This window comes from Heptranchias perlo, chromosome 15, assembly GCF_035084215.1.
Source record: "Heptranchias perlo isolate sHepPer1 chromosome 15, sHepPer1.hap1, whole genome shotgun sequence".
In the NCBI taxonomy this organism is placed as follows: Eukaryota; Metazoa; Chordata; class Chondrichthyes; order Hexanchiformes; family Hexanchidae; genus Heptranchias; species Heptranchias perlo.
Window position 1 is genome coordinate 47,463,687 of NC_090339.1, and position 17,347 is coordinate 47,481,033.

The following is a 17,347-nucleotide window of genomic DNA, read 5'->3' on the forward strand; positions in this document are numbered from 1 at the left end:
TGTGGTGCCCAGAATTGGCCACAATACTCCAGCTGGGGCCTAACGAGTATATTATAAAGGTTTAGCATAACTTCCTTGCTTTTGTACTCTATGCCTCTATTTATAAAGCCAAGGATCCAATATGCCTTTTCAACAGCCTTCCCAACTTGTCCTGCCACCTTCAAAGAATTGTGTACGTACAGTCCAGGTCTCTCTGTTCCTGCATCTACTTTAGTTTATATTGCCTCTCCACATTCTTCCTACCAAAATGAATCACTTCACACCTCTTTGCATTAAATTTAATCTGCCATATGTCTGCCCATTTCACCAGTCTGTCCATGTCCTCTTGAAGTCTGTTACTATCCTCTTCACTGTTTACTACATTTCCAAGTTTTGTGTCATCTGCAACTTTGAAATTGTGCCCTGTATAACCAAGTCCAGGTTATTAACATATATCAAAAAGAGCCATGGACCCAACACCTCAGCCTCAGTACCTTTAGTACCTCAGCCATGCCCTCTGCCTCCACAAGAAGATTTCCTTTTTGGTCCCTAATTGGCCCCACCATTCCTTTGACTGCCCTTTTACTATTTATATGTTTACAAAAGACTTTTGAGTTCCCTTTTATGTTACCCACGAATCTATTCTTATATACTCTCATTGCCATTCATATTTCCTTTTTCAGTTCTCCCCTTGTACTTTCAGTATTCAGCATGGTTCTCTACTTAATTATGAACTTTACATTTGTCATAAGCCTCTTTTTTCTGTTTCATTTAATCTCTTTATCTTCAGTCATACAGGGAGCTCTAGCTTAGGATACCATTCCTTTCCCCCTCATGGGAATCTGTCTAGACTATACCCGAACTGTCTCCTCTTTGAAGGCCTCCATTGCTCATTTATTGTTTTACCTGCCAATCTTTGATTCCAATCCATATGGGTCAGATCCCCTTTCAAGTCACTGAAATTAGTCTTCCTCCAGTTGAGTGTTTTCACATTTGATTTTTCCTTGTCTTTTTCCATAACTACTCTAAACCTAATGATATTGGGATCACTGTTTCCCAAATGCTCCCCCACTGAAACATGCTCCACTTGCCGCACTTCATTCCCCAGAATTAGATCCAGCACTGCTTCCTTCTTCATTGGGCTGGAAACATACTGATCAAGAAAGTCCTCTTGTACACATTTCAGAAATCCCTTCCCTTCTTTGCTTCTTCTAATACTGTTACTTTCCCAGTCTATATTAGGATAATTCAAAAATGACAGAGAGGGAAAGGTTCTATCGCACATTGTGTCCCACATTCCAAGTTGGGGTGGGGGGGAGAAATAGTGTCCCACATTACTGTATCAGGAGCTTCAAAGGTGTCACTTACAAATTAAGGAGCCCCAGAATCAAACCCTGCATCTGGGCCACCAAATTCTTAGCACCAGCCTTGGGCTTATATCCTTTACTTTATTTGCCAGCTTACTGTGGGAGCTGAGATGCCTTCTTTCATTGTCAGTACCACTGGCTTGACTTTAATCAGTGTTAATACAAGAAACAACAGTAAGATTCTTGACACTGCAGCGTGGCTTCATATGTTATACAGATCTTTTATCCTTGCATTTGGCTTCACTAAGGCTTGCTCCTTTGAACAGGTATGTCATATGTTTTGCATGGACCAGTCAAGTCTCACTACGCTCTGTATTCATCCTTCACCTCCACCTGCACTTAGTCACAACTCTCAATGCAAACAAATAACCAATTTCTTACCGAAGGTGGGAAAAATGAAAGCTTAGTGAATGAAAAATCCAAAGTTTACATGGAAAAGAGAAAATACTGCAAAAGAAGAAAAAGCAGGCAAGGAAGATATTTACTGCACACTTCAATATACTGGAAAACACACCAAAAAGTGTCAAAAATTAAGATTCCCCCCACCCCCTGCCCACCCCCCTGCCAAGAAATGAATTTTGCACCACAAGAGATCACTTCCCTCTGCAAAAATTTCTAAATCTACCATTGCAAAAGTTGTATTTTTGGTGTATTTTAAGTTTTCCCTGTGGTAAAACTGATGGTATTGCTGCAGCTACACTCGCTTGTCACTATTTCTTTTTGTAAGTCACACATGAGGCTGCTGGGTTTCAGTTTTCAGAGAAAAGAATTGCGAACTGTGATCCCAAAACACCAATAAAAATCCTGAAATCCAATGCAATAAAAAGGAATATTACTTATTCAGTTATCTTGAAGCAGTGGCCTTGGTCATAAACCTTTATTCAGGGCTAATTTTCCCTTGTATGCTATTTCTTGAGTTGTCAGCCTCTTGGAGCAGTGTCAGATCTTGCTTGAAGCTGTTTGTTAGCTTTTCTGAGTTTGTAGGTTGGATGTATGCTAACTTCTCAAGTCTTTCTTCACAATTACAACTCCTAATCCTGGGCAAGATCCGACTGAATTGATATCATGCCTTTCCCATAATGTCCTTCTTATTATGAGGTCCCCAAAACTGTACACAATACTCCAACTGTGACCTAACTAAGGCTTTTTATAATTTTAACATTACCTCCTTGCTTTTGAATTCAATGCCTCTAGCTACAAAACCAAAGATTCCATTTTATATTTCTCACAGCCTTATTTACTTGCATTATTACCTTTTATAATCTGTGTATCTGCACACCAAGCACCGCCCCTGTACTCCATTTAAAATTTTACAATTTAAGGTGTATGTCCTTTCCCTATACTTACTCCCAAAATGTATTACTTCACATTTTTTTAACTGATCCTGCTATCTTACATTTGTCCTCTTGCAGTCTTTCACAAATCACATTTTCCCATAATTTAAATTGTTGTCACCAGTTTGAGAAAATTCCTTCCATCCCTACCCTTTGTTTTCTGACCTTCAACTGTGTCATTATCCATGTGGATTCCCTGTCCCCATTGTTTTTGCCATAATTCTCTTATGTGGTACCTTATCAAGGGCTTTTTCAAAATCCATATAAACCACATCGTCTGCGTGTCCTTCATCTATTCTCTATTTTTATTCAAATAATTTATAAGGTTAATCATGCATGACCTGTCTTCTAGAAATCCATGCTGACTGGCCCTGATTAGCTCATGTTTCTCCAAGTCCTTAGTAATTTCATCCTGTATAATGAAGTAAGACTGGCCTATAATTTTCTGGTTTATCCCTGACTCCTTTTTTTGAAAAGAGAAGTAACTTTTATCACCCTCTCCTCTCTAGTATCACAGAATTTTAGAACATTATAGTTAGGGCCTCCATTATTTCTTTGCCATCTTCCCTCAGGATCCTTGGATGTAAAGCATAAGAGCTCAGTGATTTGTTTATCCTAAGTTGAGCAACATCTTTAGTTCTAGCTCTCTTTCAATAACAAGCTCCTTAACTGGTGATTCTACCATTTCAATATCCATGTCCATTGTGAAATCTGAGGCAAAGTACTTATTTAATGTCTCTGCTGTTCCCTTACTCTCCATTGCAAGCTTGCTTCTCTTAGCAGCCCCATCCTTACCTTGCCCATTCTCTTACCGCTAATGTGTCTGATGAAAGTATTTCTTCACGTTTTTTACTCATTTTCTTTCACACTCTAAAATATCTCCCTTTTTGTAACTTATTTCTATATATTATTTATATTTGCCCTGTATTTGTTTTTTTAAATTATTATTATCTTCCCTGTAAGCCCTAAATGTTTCGCTTTTGAGTTTCAAATTTAATCTAATCTTTCTGCTTATACATAGAACCATAGTACTTGATACATTCCCTTTATTTCCTTCTGGAATATACTTGCTTTGTACTTTTTCATTTCTCCTTTAAATATTTCCCATTACTACTTTGTCATTCTATTTGCCAATCTTTCCTTCCATTTAATCTGGAAAAGATCCCTTTTAATTTTGCCATAATTTATTTCCAGCCAAGTACCATTGTCCTTAACTTTTCTTATCCCTTTTCTATTCTGACACTAAACCTAATTATATTATGGTCAATGCTTTCTAAATGTTCCCTATTTTTAGGTCACTTGTTGGCTTTCTCTCATTGCCGAGAACCTGTGCCTCTTTCTTTGATGGGGTAGTAGCATTTTGACTGAAAACAGCCCAGAACACATTGCAAAATTATGCCCCTTTTTCACCACATTTTCCTTATCCTATTCTATTTTTGAAGAATTAAAATCTCTGACAATTATGAATCTATTGTTAATGCACTCACCTCTCTAATTTGTTTACAAATTTCATGCTTGATTTCTTTTCCACTGTTTGGCAGTCTACAATATGCTCCCAGTAGTATAACCAATCCCTTGTTGTTCAATAGATCAATCCAAAGGGATTCTGTTTGGACAGATTCTCTATATAAATTTTTACACTTTAATGCTATGATTAATACCATTATCCCACCTTCCTTTCTTCCTCCCCTATCTTTCCTTAAAGTTTTATACTCAGGTATATTTAACTGGAAAGTGAGGCAGACCTCTCATTGAATAGAGCTGTGGAAGACAAGCTCTCATTTCATGTAACAGCAATAGATAGGTCTCTCATTTCTTTTGGCAACAGAAAAGATTTAGGCAATGCCACTACATCAGCTGTCACCAGCTGTATGAAAAGCAACACCACTCCTGCACTGCCATAAAGCAAGCCATAATTAAGCTACTGTCGCTGTGAAGCAACTGAACATGAATAATTTGTGGCACCAGTGGATAAATAAAATGTGCTATCAGCTACAATGTAGTCACACTATGGGGTAGATTCTACAATTTAGCTCTCCTAATGCACAATTTCACATGATGGTAGTACATATTGGGAATGTGAGTGATAAGCATCGCCCACATGACTTTCTGTCCATAACTATTTTCGATCCATTAATTCTTATGGAGGGAAAGTAGTGCAAGGTGCTCTGACCTCAGCACCAGAATTCCTGACTTGCACTTCAGTCATGTGAAACTCTGCACTAAATCAGAAAATTCAGGCATGCAAGCTGACATTTGACCCTTTTCTCCAGATATGAAAATATAACTCTGTACATTAACAAGCCACAGAACAAATTTCATGTCACACTACAGTATGATACAATAGAGAAAAAATGGATACACATCAGTAATCTTATCACGAGATTCAGAAGATTTTTTATCCCCTTCTTTCCTGATGGTGCTGACTCATGCCTATTGTTCTATTCACTTTGATGAATAGAATAATTTGGCAAATGATTGAATGGAGTGTCGCACAGCTGTTCAACTGGAAGTGAAGACATCTGAGCAATGCTGCTTTGAGGAATTAGAAGAAAAACAGCAACACTACAAAAATGTTATTTATTAATTTATTCTGTTATTTATTAAAATAGTCTGTTGTTGGTGGGCCAATTTCAATGAGATTATGATCTGTTTTATTTTGCTGGTGATGGGGTGCCACGTTGAATATTGATGGGCAAAACACTCCCTGCAATAGATATATAGTAATGTTCAAACTAAATAATTAATGCTTCTGGCTTAACCATTGCAAGTTTTAAGTAACAATTTGAAGTTGATTGCCAGAAAGTAAAACAACTTGCTGAAAATATCCCCACATAATTCATATAAGTGAAAAATATGTTCTATATACTGGAGCAATATGTTCAATTATACTGTATGTCGGAAATAAAGCAAAAAATGCTGGAAAGGGAAATCAGACCAGTCTGAATAAGTCAGAAAAAAAAGACAGATGAATTCTGATAGAAGAACAAAAATTTGCATTTATATAGTGTCTTTCACATCATCAGGATGCCCCAAAGTGCTTCACGGTATGCTTTGGTGATGTTGGTTGAGAGAATGTTGAGCAGGATACTAGGAAATCTCTGTGCTCATCAGGAAAGTGCTGTGGGATATTTTCACCCACCAGAACAGGAAGGCAAGGCCTCAGTTTAACATCTCATCTAAATGACAGCATCTCTAACAATGCAGCATACCCTTAGTACAGCACTAATCTATCAACACCAACAACAACTTACATTTATATAGCGTCTTTAACATAGTAAAATGTCCGAAGACTCTTTATAGGAGGGTTAGCAAACAAAATTGGACACCAAGCCACATAAGGAAGTATTGGGACAGGTGACCAATAGCTTGGTCAAAGAGGTAGGTTTTAAGGAGCATCGTTAAGGAAGAGAGAGAGGCAGAGAGGTTTAGGGAGGGAATTCCAGAGGTTAGGGCCTAGGCAGCTGAAGGCACGGCCGCCAATGGTGGAGCAATTAAAATTGGGGATGCGCAAGAGGCAAGAATTGTAAGAACGCAGAGATCTCAGAGGGTTGTAGGACTGGAGGAGGTTACAGAGATAGGAAGGGGCGAGGCCATGGAAGGATTTGAAAACAAGGATGATAATTTTAAAATTGAGACTTTCCCGGACCAGGAGTCAATGTAGGTCAATGAGCACAGGGGTGATGGGTGAACGGGACTTGGTGCGAGTTAAGATACGGGGAGCAGAGTTTTGAATGAGCTCAAGTTTATGGAGGGTGGAAGATAGAAGGCCGGCCAAGAGAGCATTGGAATAATTGAGTCTAGAGGTACCAAAGACATGAATTAGGTTTTCAGTAGCAGATGAGCTGAGACAGGGGCAGAGACAGGCGATGTTGCAGAGGTGGAAATAGGCAGTCTTAGTGACGGAGCAGATGTATGGTCGGAAGCTCATCTCAGGATCAAGGTTGCGAACAGTCCGGTTCAGCCTCAGACAGTGGCCAGGAAGAGGGATGAAGTCGGTGGCCAGGGAATGGCGATTGTGGCGGGGACCAAAGACAATGGTTTCGGTCTTCCCAATATTTAGTGGGAGGAAATTTCTGCTCATCCAGTACTGGATGTTGGACAAGCAATGTGACAAATGAGAGACAGTGGAGAGGTCAAGAGAGGTGGTGGTGAGGTAGAGCTGGGTGTTGTCAGTGTACATGTGGAACCTGACGTCATGTTTTCGGATGATGTTGCCAAGGGGCATCATGTAGATGAGAAATAGGAGGGGGCCAAGGATAGATCCTTGGGGGATTCCGGAGGTAATGGTGCAGGAACAGGAAGAGAAGCCATTGCAGGTGAATCTCTGGCTATGACTGGATAGGTAAGAATGGAACCAGGCGAACGCAGTGCCACCCAGCTGGATGACGGAGGAGAGGAGTTGGAGGAGGATGATGTGGTCAACCGTGTCAAAGGCTGCAGACAGGTCAAGAAGGATGAGCAGGGACAGTTTATCTATTCTTGTCACAGTCACAGTCACAGATGTCATTTGTGACTTTGATAAGGGTCGTTTCAGTACTGAGGTGGGGCAGAAACCTGATCGGAGGGATTCAAACATGGAGTTGTGGGACAGATAGGCATGGATTTGGGAGGCGACAACACGTTCAAGAACTTTGGAGATGGAAGGGAGGTTGAAGATGGGGTGGTAGTTTGCAAGGACAGAGGCTTCAACTGTGGGTTTTTTGAGGAGTGGGGTGATGATGGCAGATTTGAAGGGGGAGGGGAAACAGTTAACAATATCAGCTGAGGAGACAGTACCGTTAACAATATCAGCTAACCTGGGAACCAGGAAGGGAAGTTGGGTGGTCAGCAGTTTGGTGGGAATAGGGTTGAGGGAGCAGGAAGTGGGTCTCATGGTCAAGATGAGCTCGGGGAGGGCACAAGGGAAATAGGAGAGAAACGAGAGAAAGATGCGAGTTCAGGGCTAGGGCCGGGGGGAACCTTAGGGGAAATTTGGTTTGGTGGACTAGGGAAAGGTAAGGAAGCGGCAGAGGCAGCTGAACAGATGGTCTCAATCTTAGTGATAAAGAAGTCCATGAGCTCCTTGCACGTCTTGTAATCAGCCTAGATTAGGTGCTTACATCCTGTACTGAAGCTTGAATCCACAAATTTCTGATTCAGAGGTAAGGGTGCTACTAACTGAGCCAAACTGACACTTGGTATTGCCCAACCCCCCACAATGTTAAACTGTGTTCTTTATTCAGCTGTTGACTGACATGTTGTACATCTTCTCATTTTATTTCAGATTTCCAGCATTTGTGGTTCTTCATTTGCTTTTTACCTGTATTGTAGATCTATTTATTCAAGAGCAGAGAAAGTATCAGGCAGTCTGGCTCCCCTTCCTGGAGGCATATATGTCAGGATTCTTCTCACTGTAGCCTGCTCTGACTACAAGGATAGTGACCCATCCACCGCACAGAAATTTACCCCTATACACCCTTGGCCAACTCCCTCCAACCCGATGGCCACCCTGATCCTGAAGCATCTAAAATCATTCCACCCATAGTTGCAGTTATGCTGACAGACTCATTCGGCCCGATATTACCAGGGCGGCGGGTTCGCGGCGGGGGGTCGATTCGGCGCATGGGTAACGCCCGGTGAAATCAGGCTGCTCCGCGCGCAATCGCAGGCTGATTGGATCCACTTACCTCTTGTTTCGGGTTACCCGCTGCTGAGCTGCGCGGCGGGCAGACTACGCATGCGCAGTAAGGTCTGTCAGCTGGAGGAGCTCTATTTAAAGGGGCAGTCCTCCACTGACTGATGCTGCAAGAAATAGGAAAAATTACAGCATGGAGCAGCCCAGGGGGAAGGCTGCTCCCAGGTTTAATGGTGCCTCACTCCAGATCTTACTCGATGGGGTGAGGAGGAGGGGGAGGACAGAGATCTTCCCCCCGGCAGGCTGGAGGAAGCGGCCTGCCTCTGCCACCAAGAAGGCCTGGCTCGAGGTGGCAGAGGAGGTCACCAGCACCACCAACATATCGCGCAACTGCTTACAGTGCAGGAGACGCTGCAATGACCTAAGTAGGTCAGCCAAAGTGAGTACACTTACTCATTCCCCTACACTCCGTCTGCCACATCACCGCCCCCACCCCACATCTCCTTCTGCACAGCCAACACTACTCTGTCACATCACCCCTCACACCCACTCAAACCTCATCCTCATCTTACCTGCACTTACTCACCTCGCCAGTACTCATCCCGCCACTACCACTCAACCCAATCCTCATACAATCTCATGGCTCTGTCTCATACTCACCCTCTCATGCATCTCTTTCACAGTCAGCCTCACTCAACCTGCCACTACCTGTGCTGCAGCCACAGGGCATGCATCACATATGTGCAGTAGGCAGCGTAAGGCAAACGTGTCGTGAGTATGAAGGGGATGCACAAGGGTGTTTGAGGGTTTGTCATGGTTTTTACTTATATTTAATTTCTGATCAACTCACATCACATATTATATTGGCACCACTACTGCCACGTCTTTGCGAATCTTGTCTGGTTTGTGCAATAATGCCCTTTCCTGAGGATCACAATGAAGACCCACACCTGATGCCACTCATTGTGTCACTGCAGAGTGGGTGTAGGTGTATTTGCAGGGCTTTTTTGTGCAGACGACTGAGAGATGTCAGCGATGTCCCCGGTGGCACCCTGGAAGGATGCGGAGGAGAAGTTGTTGAGGGCAGTGGTGACTTTGACAGCGACAGGTAAGAAGATGGTGCTCGGGCCAGCCGGGAGCAGCTCGGCATGAAGGAGGCTGCAGATGTCCACGACTACATGTCGAGTGACTCTGAGCCTCCGTGTGCACTACTGCTCAGAGAGGTCCAGGAAACTGAGCCTCGGTCTGTGGACCCTGTGGCGAGGGTAGTGCCCTCTGCGACGCATCTCTCTCTGCGGTTGCCCTCCCTCCTGCTGTGCAGGTGGACGTGTCAGAGCACTGTGTTGTGGAACTCCACGTGTCAGAGGTGGACGGTGTGGCCGGCGAGGCTGGTGATGCTGTTCGCCCTCCGAGGAGGTCATGACTGCAGCTACGGTGGCCCCCATCCGGAAGATGTACGTCTGAGGGGGTCCGCAAGGTAGGTACATGTGTCTGGACACCGGGGTAAGTGTGCAAGTTTGTGAATTTTATTGTTAGGAGGAGGGTGGTGGAGGCCAAACTTTGTCCAAAGTGACAGAGTGGCCTCCTGCAATGAGTGAGAGTCTCCCCCCACACCTGTCAAATGGACTTTTGCAGCTGCCACAGGCTGATGGCTGCAACACGTCCATTTGAACTGGGAGTGTTTCCCCCAGTACAGGAAACAGTCCCAGTTGTTTGTAAAATCCCAACCCTCCCAAAATATCTCGTTAATCAGGTCTGTAAACGACCTGAAATACCAAAACAAATACCTCAAGTGGCACCCTGCCAGCTTTAATTGCCGGTGGGAGTCCCACATGCGGGGGCTGCGCGTGCATGTCAGCGCATCTGTGGGAAACCCGGAAGTGGGCGGGTCGGAGCCGGGCTCCCGGCCCACCCCGGGAATCCCCGATTTTCGGAGCCCCCCTACCAGGAACGCACCCGATCACGGGTGCTAAAACAGAGTCCATTGACCTGGATATTTCCGGGAGGCGAAGAGGAGATGGGGGGTACGTGTTTGTGGCCGGGAATCCCAGAAATACCGGGAAGGCAGAGGTCCTGCCAAATTTAACGGCAGGACCTTGTTAGAATTTCTTTTACTCTGTTTCCTGCCCGGCAGCCGGCCAGCAGCTGGGGACGGTCCCCTTCAATCTAGGAGATCGGGGATCGGTGAGTGGAGTTGGGGGAGGGGACCTTGGAGCATGGTAGTGAGGGGGGAGGGAGGGAGAGATCGCGGGGTGGGGGGTGGGAGAGCTAGAGATCGCGGGGCAGGGAAGAGATAGAGATCGCGGGGCGGGGAGAGACAGAGATTGGGGGGAGAGATAGAGATCGCAGGGGGGGTAGGGGGAAGAGATAGAGATCCCGAGGGGGTCTGAAGATCGTGGGGGGTGGGGGGTGTTGGCTGAGCATGGGGTGGGAGAGATTGCGGCAGAAGGTTTGCTTAAGGGGCCGAGGCCTGCTCCCTCTGGCCACACAAGGAAAGTAAAACAACTTACCTTAAATGTCCTCTTCCCGCCGTCTTCACCTGGCAGGCAAGCCAGAACAGCTTCCTCGCTCAGACAACAATTAGATAAATTCAAAACAGAGATCAATAGATTTCTAGATATTAAAGGCATCGAGGGATATGGGGATAGTGCAGCAAAATGGCTTTGGGGTAGAAAATCAGCCATGATCTTGTTGAATTTTTTGAAGAGGTGACTAAAGTAGTAGACAGGGGAATGTCAATGGATGTTATTTATATGGACTTCCAGAAGGCATTTGATGAAGTCCCACATAAGAGACTGTTAGCTAAGGTAGAAGCCCATGGAATCGAGGGAAAAGTACAGACTTGGTTAGGAAGTTGGCTGAGCGAAAGAGAGTAGGGATAATGGGTAGGTACTCACATTGGCAGGTACTCTAGTGGAGTCCCGCAAGGATCTCATAGAGTTATACAGCACGGATAGAGGCCCTTCGGCCCATCATGTCCGCGCCGGCCACTTTTAGCTTGAACAGGGACTTGAACCCTGGACCCTCAGATCACTACCTGTTTTAAAAGCCTGATGCTCTACCGACTGAGCTATCCAGGTTCGCTATTGGGGCCGCAATTATTCACAATATTTATTAACGACTTCGATGAAGGCATAGAAAGTCTCATATCTAAGTTTGCCGATGACACAAAGATTGGTGGCATTGTAAGCAGTGTAGATGAAAACATAAAATTACAAAGCGACATTGATAGATTAGGTGAATGGGCAAAACTGTGGCAAATGGTATTCAATGTAGGCAAATGTGAGGTCATCCACTTTGGATCAAAAAAGGATAGAACAGGGTACTTTCTAAATGGTAAAAAGTTAAAAACAGTAGATGTCCAAAGGGACTTAGGGGTTCAGGTACATCGATCAGGTACATAGATCATTGAAATGTCATGAACAGGTGCAGAAAATAATCAATAAGGCTAATGGAATGCTGGCCTTTATATCTAGAGGACTGGAGTACAAAGGGGCAGAAGTTATGCTGTAGCTATACAAAACCCTGGTTAGACCGCACCTGGAGTACTGTGAGCAGTTCTGGGCACTGCACCTTCGGAAGGACATATTGGCCTTGGAGGGAGTACAGCGTATGTTTACTAGAATGATACCCGGACTTCAAGGATTAAGTTTCGAGGAGAGATTACACAAATTGGGGTTGTATTCTCTAGAGTTTCGAAGGTTAAGGGGTGATCTGATCGAAGTTTATAAGATATTAAGGGGAACAGATAGGGTGGATAGAGAGAAACTATTTCCGCTGGTTGGGGATTCTAGGAGTAGGGGGCACAGTCTAAAAGTTAGAGCCAGACCTTTCAGGAGTGAGATTAGAAAACATTTCTACACACAAAGGATGGTAGAAGTTTGGAACTCTCTTCCTCAAACGGCAATTGATACTAGCTCAATTGCTAAATTTAAATCTGAGATAGATAGCTTTTTGGCAACCAAAGGTATTAAGGGATATGGGCCAAAGGCAGGTATATGGAGTTAGATCACAGATCAGCCATGATCTTATCAAATGGCAGAGCAGGCACGAGGGGCTGAATGGCCTACTCTTGTTCCCATATTCCTATGTTCCTATGAATGGTGGAGCAGGCTCGAGGGGCCAGACGGCCTACTCCTGCTCCTATTTCTAATGTTGTTCTTATTTGCAGATGACCCCTGATCTGCATATTTAAAGAAGGACCTTGCCGGCAGCAGGTGGGTGCTTTGCCGCCTATTCAGAAGAGCAGGTTAAAATTGAAGCCGGCAGAATGCAGACAGTACCAGTGGGTAAGGCACCTGGCTGATTTTAATTACCCGCTCGCACTGTCTCCGCTGGGCGGGTAGGGTTAAAACGACCCATATGATTAAGATATATGTTATCATGCCTCATTACATAGTTAGTTATTAAAAATGCAATAAAAGTGGTGCCATCTGCTGGAATTCTAAAAGAATTACACTAGTTACAAAAGTGCAAAAGCATGTTTATTAGTATGTGAGCAGTAATGAACTCAATGACTGATGAACACAAACCTGCACGGTCAGTGTTTTATTTTACAACAGGAAAAAGCAAATGAGTAACGTACAGAAGAAAACAAAGGAGCTAACTAACAAGAGTTGATGCCCTTCCAACTAGTCATACCTCTTCACTATCTCTAATAGTTGTCCATTTTCCTCAAAGACAACAGAGGATATTATAGAGTAAATTTTCAAGTTTAGGTGAAGTTCAGTCCAGAAAAGCCAATGAAAATGAAAATCTAACCAGAAAGGATAAATCTTTTGAAGTTTCAACAATGGCGTGGGTGCAGAGGGTAAATTGAGTGTCCAACGTCACATGTTTGATTTGCTAGGTACCACATTTTGTGACACGCAATTTCTGACAGAACGAAACTGTGCTGCAAGCAAGCATGAGCCTCATTAACAAAGAATGGGGCCAAAAATCCATGACCATTTCAACACACTTCTGCCATACCTCCAGTGGGAATGCGTCGGAAGGGCTGCAAATTAGGCCAGGACCAAGTTATGCTGGGACCCAGCCAGCCCAGGAGTTTTCTGGATGATGTTTTAGGCACAGCCTCCCTCCCTCAAGAAGAAAATGGAAATATTTACGTGCGGCCCCTTTACAAAAGGGCTGCTAGGGGCAATTTAAACTTTTTTTTCTTGAGGAGATCAGCATACACCTCCCCAGAACCAGCAGCCCATGCCAGACTTTCCAGCTTCTCTCCTATGGCGGGTGCCCTAGATGCACTGTTAGTACCTGTGATTCCCATGTAAAACTTTGGTGGGGTCAGGGGCAGAGGTTCTGGGCTGACGCATCTCGACATTTACACCAGGATGTGCCCAACCACATGGTGCTTTGGCTCCATTATTTATGAAAACCCAGACCTGCATCAAACTTCACAACTTCACCCACAATACACAGCTCACCCGAATAAAATGGTCACTTTGGGAATCCTAGGGCCTTAAAGGCCTCTTAAAGATAGATTATTGTTTCAAACACTTTTAAAGCATAGGTCCACAGTGGGACTCCAACTCCCCTCTACAGTGAAAGTGATGACCTAAATACAGCTCCTTCAACCATTGAGCCACCCACCCAACATTTGTTGCATTGACTGACTTCAGACAAGGAGTGACCATGAAGATAGCAAATGCCCACTGCTCACCCTTGCTGGGCATGCCTGTCAAAGCGATTGCGGTATGAGTAACTGTTTAAAGTGTTTTTTTTCCATTTGCAAGTACATTTTGCTTCATGAATTAGTTGACTGTACTGTGTAGTTCCATTTTCTGCACTTGTTGTATTCTTTTTCTTGGTTGCTCATGTCATTTAAATCGCAATATACAAAGTGATGGGGATGGGAATTCCTTCCGGGGTTCACACAACATTGCATGAAATAGATGAGGAAGACAACTTTGTGAGAGGACAACAAATGCAGGTGCAATGACACCTGAAGCATTTTGTCCACATCCATCACTACACCAGAACTTGCGGTTATATACCCGTATTATGTACTTGGACATGCCAGAGAAGATCTCCACTGCTTCCTCCAAACAAGACTTCTTGTCACAAGAATTGTACAATCTGCCACAGGATGACCTCTATGTAACATTAGGACCAGGGACAGCCCCTCTAGTAGAAGTGAAGGTTACCACAGCATAAAACTTTCATGTTACCACATCCTTCCAATCCACAACTGGGGCCATTTCCCACATCAAGCAGTCTACAGTACACACACGTATCAAGTAAGTTATAAATGCTTTGTTTGTAAGGAGCAAAGCCTTCATTTCTTTTATCTTGGAAAGAAGCTATCATCTGGACAACGAGCAGAGCTTTCACTAGGTGGCAGATCTCCCTCAAGTGGGAGGCTCAAAGACGGTACCCATATGAGCATCATGACACCTCATATCAACCCATGGCCTACGATCATCTAATTCAGTGCAGTCAAGGGATCAAAGCAATGACCTTCCCAATCTGTATTGTTCAGATACTCACAGGATAAACATAGAAACATAAGAAACATAGAAAATAGCAGCAGGAGTAGGCCATTCGGCCCTTCGAGCCTGCTCCACCATTCAATATGATCATGGCTGATCCTCTATCTCAATACCATATTCCCGCTCTCTCCAAATACCCCTTGATGCCTTCTGTGTCTAGAAATCTATCAATCTCCTTCTTAAATATATTCAGTGACTTGGCCTCCACAGCCTTCTGTGGTAGAGAATTCCACAGGTTCACCACCCTTTGAGTGAAGACATTTCTCCTCATCTCAGTCCTAAATGTCCTACCCTGTATCCTGAGACTGTGACCCCTTGTTCTGGACACCCCAGCCAGGGGAAACAACCTCCGTGCATCCAGTCTGTCTAGCCCTGTCAGAATTTTATACGTTTCAATGATATCCCCTCTCATTCTTCTAAACTCTAGTGAATACAGGCCTAGTCGACCCAATCTCTCCTCATACGACAGTCCTGCTATCCCAGGAATCAGTCTGGTGAACCTGCGCCGCAATCCCTCTATGGTAAGTATATCCTTTTTTAGGTAAGGAGACCAAAAGAAAGGATATACTTATATACTAGCAGATATAAACCTGCTAGAGTAAGCTTTCTGGTTTTGGTGAAAAACTAGTGCTATAGTGGAGTGACAAGCTTTGTACTCACTAAGACCTTACTAGGCTCACCTTGCCAGATTTCCTGAGATTAGCCTCATTATATATGCACAGCAAATTCCTGGCCCAGATTAGGCTTGCTGCAGAATCTCCATTAGCAGTAAGTGGGAAATCACATGCAACTGTAGTGCTTGAAGGCTGCGGCTGGTACTTAAAGGGGCAGATTAATCATGGTTGGGCAGTATAGAACAAACGGCAGTAAGGAAGGAGCTTATCATTTCCATTCTTAGACGCATGTTTGGAGCACCTCTTAAAAATACAAGTTCTTTCTTCTTTAGAAGAAATGCAGCAAAGAAGGGTTTCCTTTTTGGCACCCATCTGACAGAAGAAATGTACTAGTTCCTTGAGAGGAGCTGGCTGTCAAGGTAAGTGCCAAAATCCAAAATCAAGAGGACCCGGAGGCAGACTAGGAAAAGGTCAATAGCCTCAGGCTAAATATACCAAGAAAATGGGCAAAGTGTATAGAGCATGAACAACTTCACCTAATCCTGTTATACCTTGACTGAAGCTGCATGTTAAACCCTCAAAAATGTTCTCAGCCATTCTGGCAAACTCCTGCCATAACGGTCGGAAATTCCAGCGGGACCATATACATCAGGTCCTGGCCTAACGTACGAGTTTCCAGTGGCTTTCTTTAGGGGAGTAGAGGGAGGAACTCCCTACGCAAGAAGTTCCTGCTTCTCAGCTCAGTGGAACCCTGCGTATGGTTGAAGGCCGTTACGCCCAGTGAGATGAAGCATACGCACCTCCTTATGAATGCAAGTGAGTCCCACCAATGGGGTGGAGGGAGATCCCTTAACACAGGGTTCTGAGGCGGGTGCCATCTTGGAGTATCCGCTGGGATTGTGCCTCTACAGATTTTTAGAATAAGTTTTTCTCTAAGCTTCACATGCATGCCTATACTGCAGCAGTTTACACTTTTTTACTGTCACTAAAAACTGCAACTGTTGTCTCCTCATCATTTGAAAAAGTGCCCCTCTAACCAAGTTTAACATAAAACTTACCTGAATGATGCATGTTCATTAAGCTACATACAAGCTGAGATGTAAAGTGGACAACTAGCTCTCATGTTTTTTGTGTTTTTTCTCTGCTTGCAGGACTAAGTGGCGTGGAACAGGAGGGAGAAAACCAGAACCAAGGAGGGCCCTCTTACATGGAACCCTTGGTCAATATAACAGGCTGTGTTGGACACTGTGTCTTGTGCCTGAGAAACTGAGACAGTAGGCCAAAGCAAAGCTGGAGGATCCCATGAAGCTCAAGGATAGTATCCTGCTTGTCTTTTTATTCTTCCTCCACTTACTCAGTCAATCACTCAGTTAAACATATACATTAAAGCAAACCAATACGACACACACTATTAGCTATGTATGCCTGCACTTAGCATCTTTCACTCCACCAGTAGCAAGCATCAATACAGGTACCACCACCCTGGGGGATTTAGATCGTTAGTCTGCGGAGGGGGCACGCAGGGTGAAGTACAAACATGAGTGAGCAGGAGCAACAACAACAATAATTTGCATTTGTACAGCACATTTAACATAGAAAAACATCCCAAGGCTTCACAGAGGTGTAAGGAAATAAAATGGATGCTGACCCAAAGAAAGAGATTTTAGGAGAGGTGACCAAAAAGCTTGGTCAAAGAGATGAGTTTTAAGGAGGGTCTTAAAGGAAGGGGAGGGAGAGTTGAAGGGATTTAGGAAGGAAATTCCAGAGTGTGGGGCCTAGGTGGTTGAACGCACAGTGGCCAATGGTGGGTGAAGGGAGGGGTGATACACAAGAGGCCAGTGTCAGAGAAATAGAGAGATCGGGGGATGTAGCACTGGAGGAGGTTACAGATTAGGGAGGGATGGGTCAGTGGAGGGATTTAGACACAATGATGAGATTTTTAAGC

The 17,347-nt window shown here is 44.2% G+C and overlaps 1 non-coding gene across 1 annotated transcript; it reads right to left on the reverse strand.

Moving 5' to 3' along the window:
- Positions 1–11,292: 11,292 nt before the first annotated feature.
- Positions 11,293–11,377, reverse strand: trnak-uuu (transfer RNA lysine (anticodon UUU)). The gene is given in 2 exon segments: positions 11,293–11,328; positions 11,341–11,377. It is a non-coding gene; the product is annotated as a tRNA-Lys (tRNA).
- Between the last annotated feature and the right edge of the window lie 5,970 nt (positions 11,378–17,347).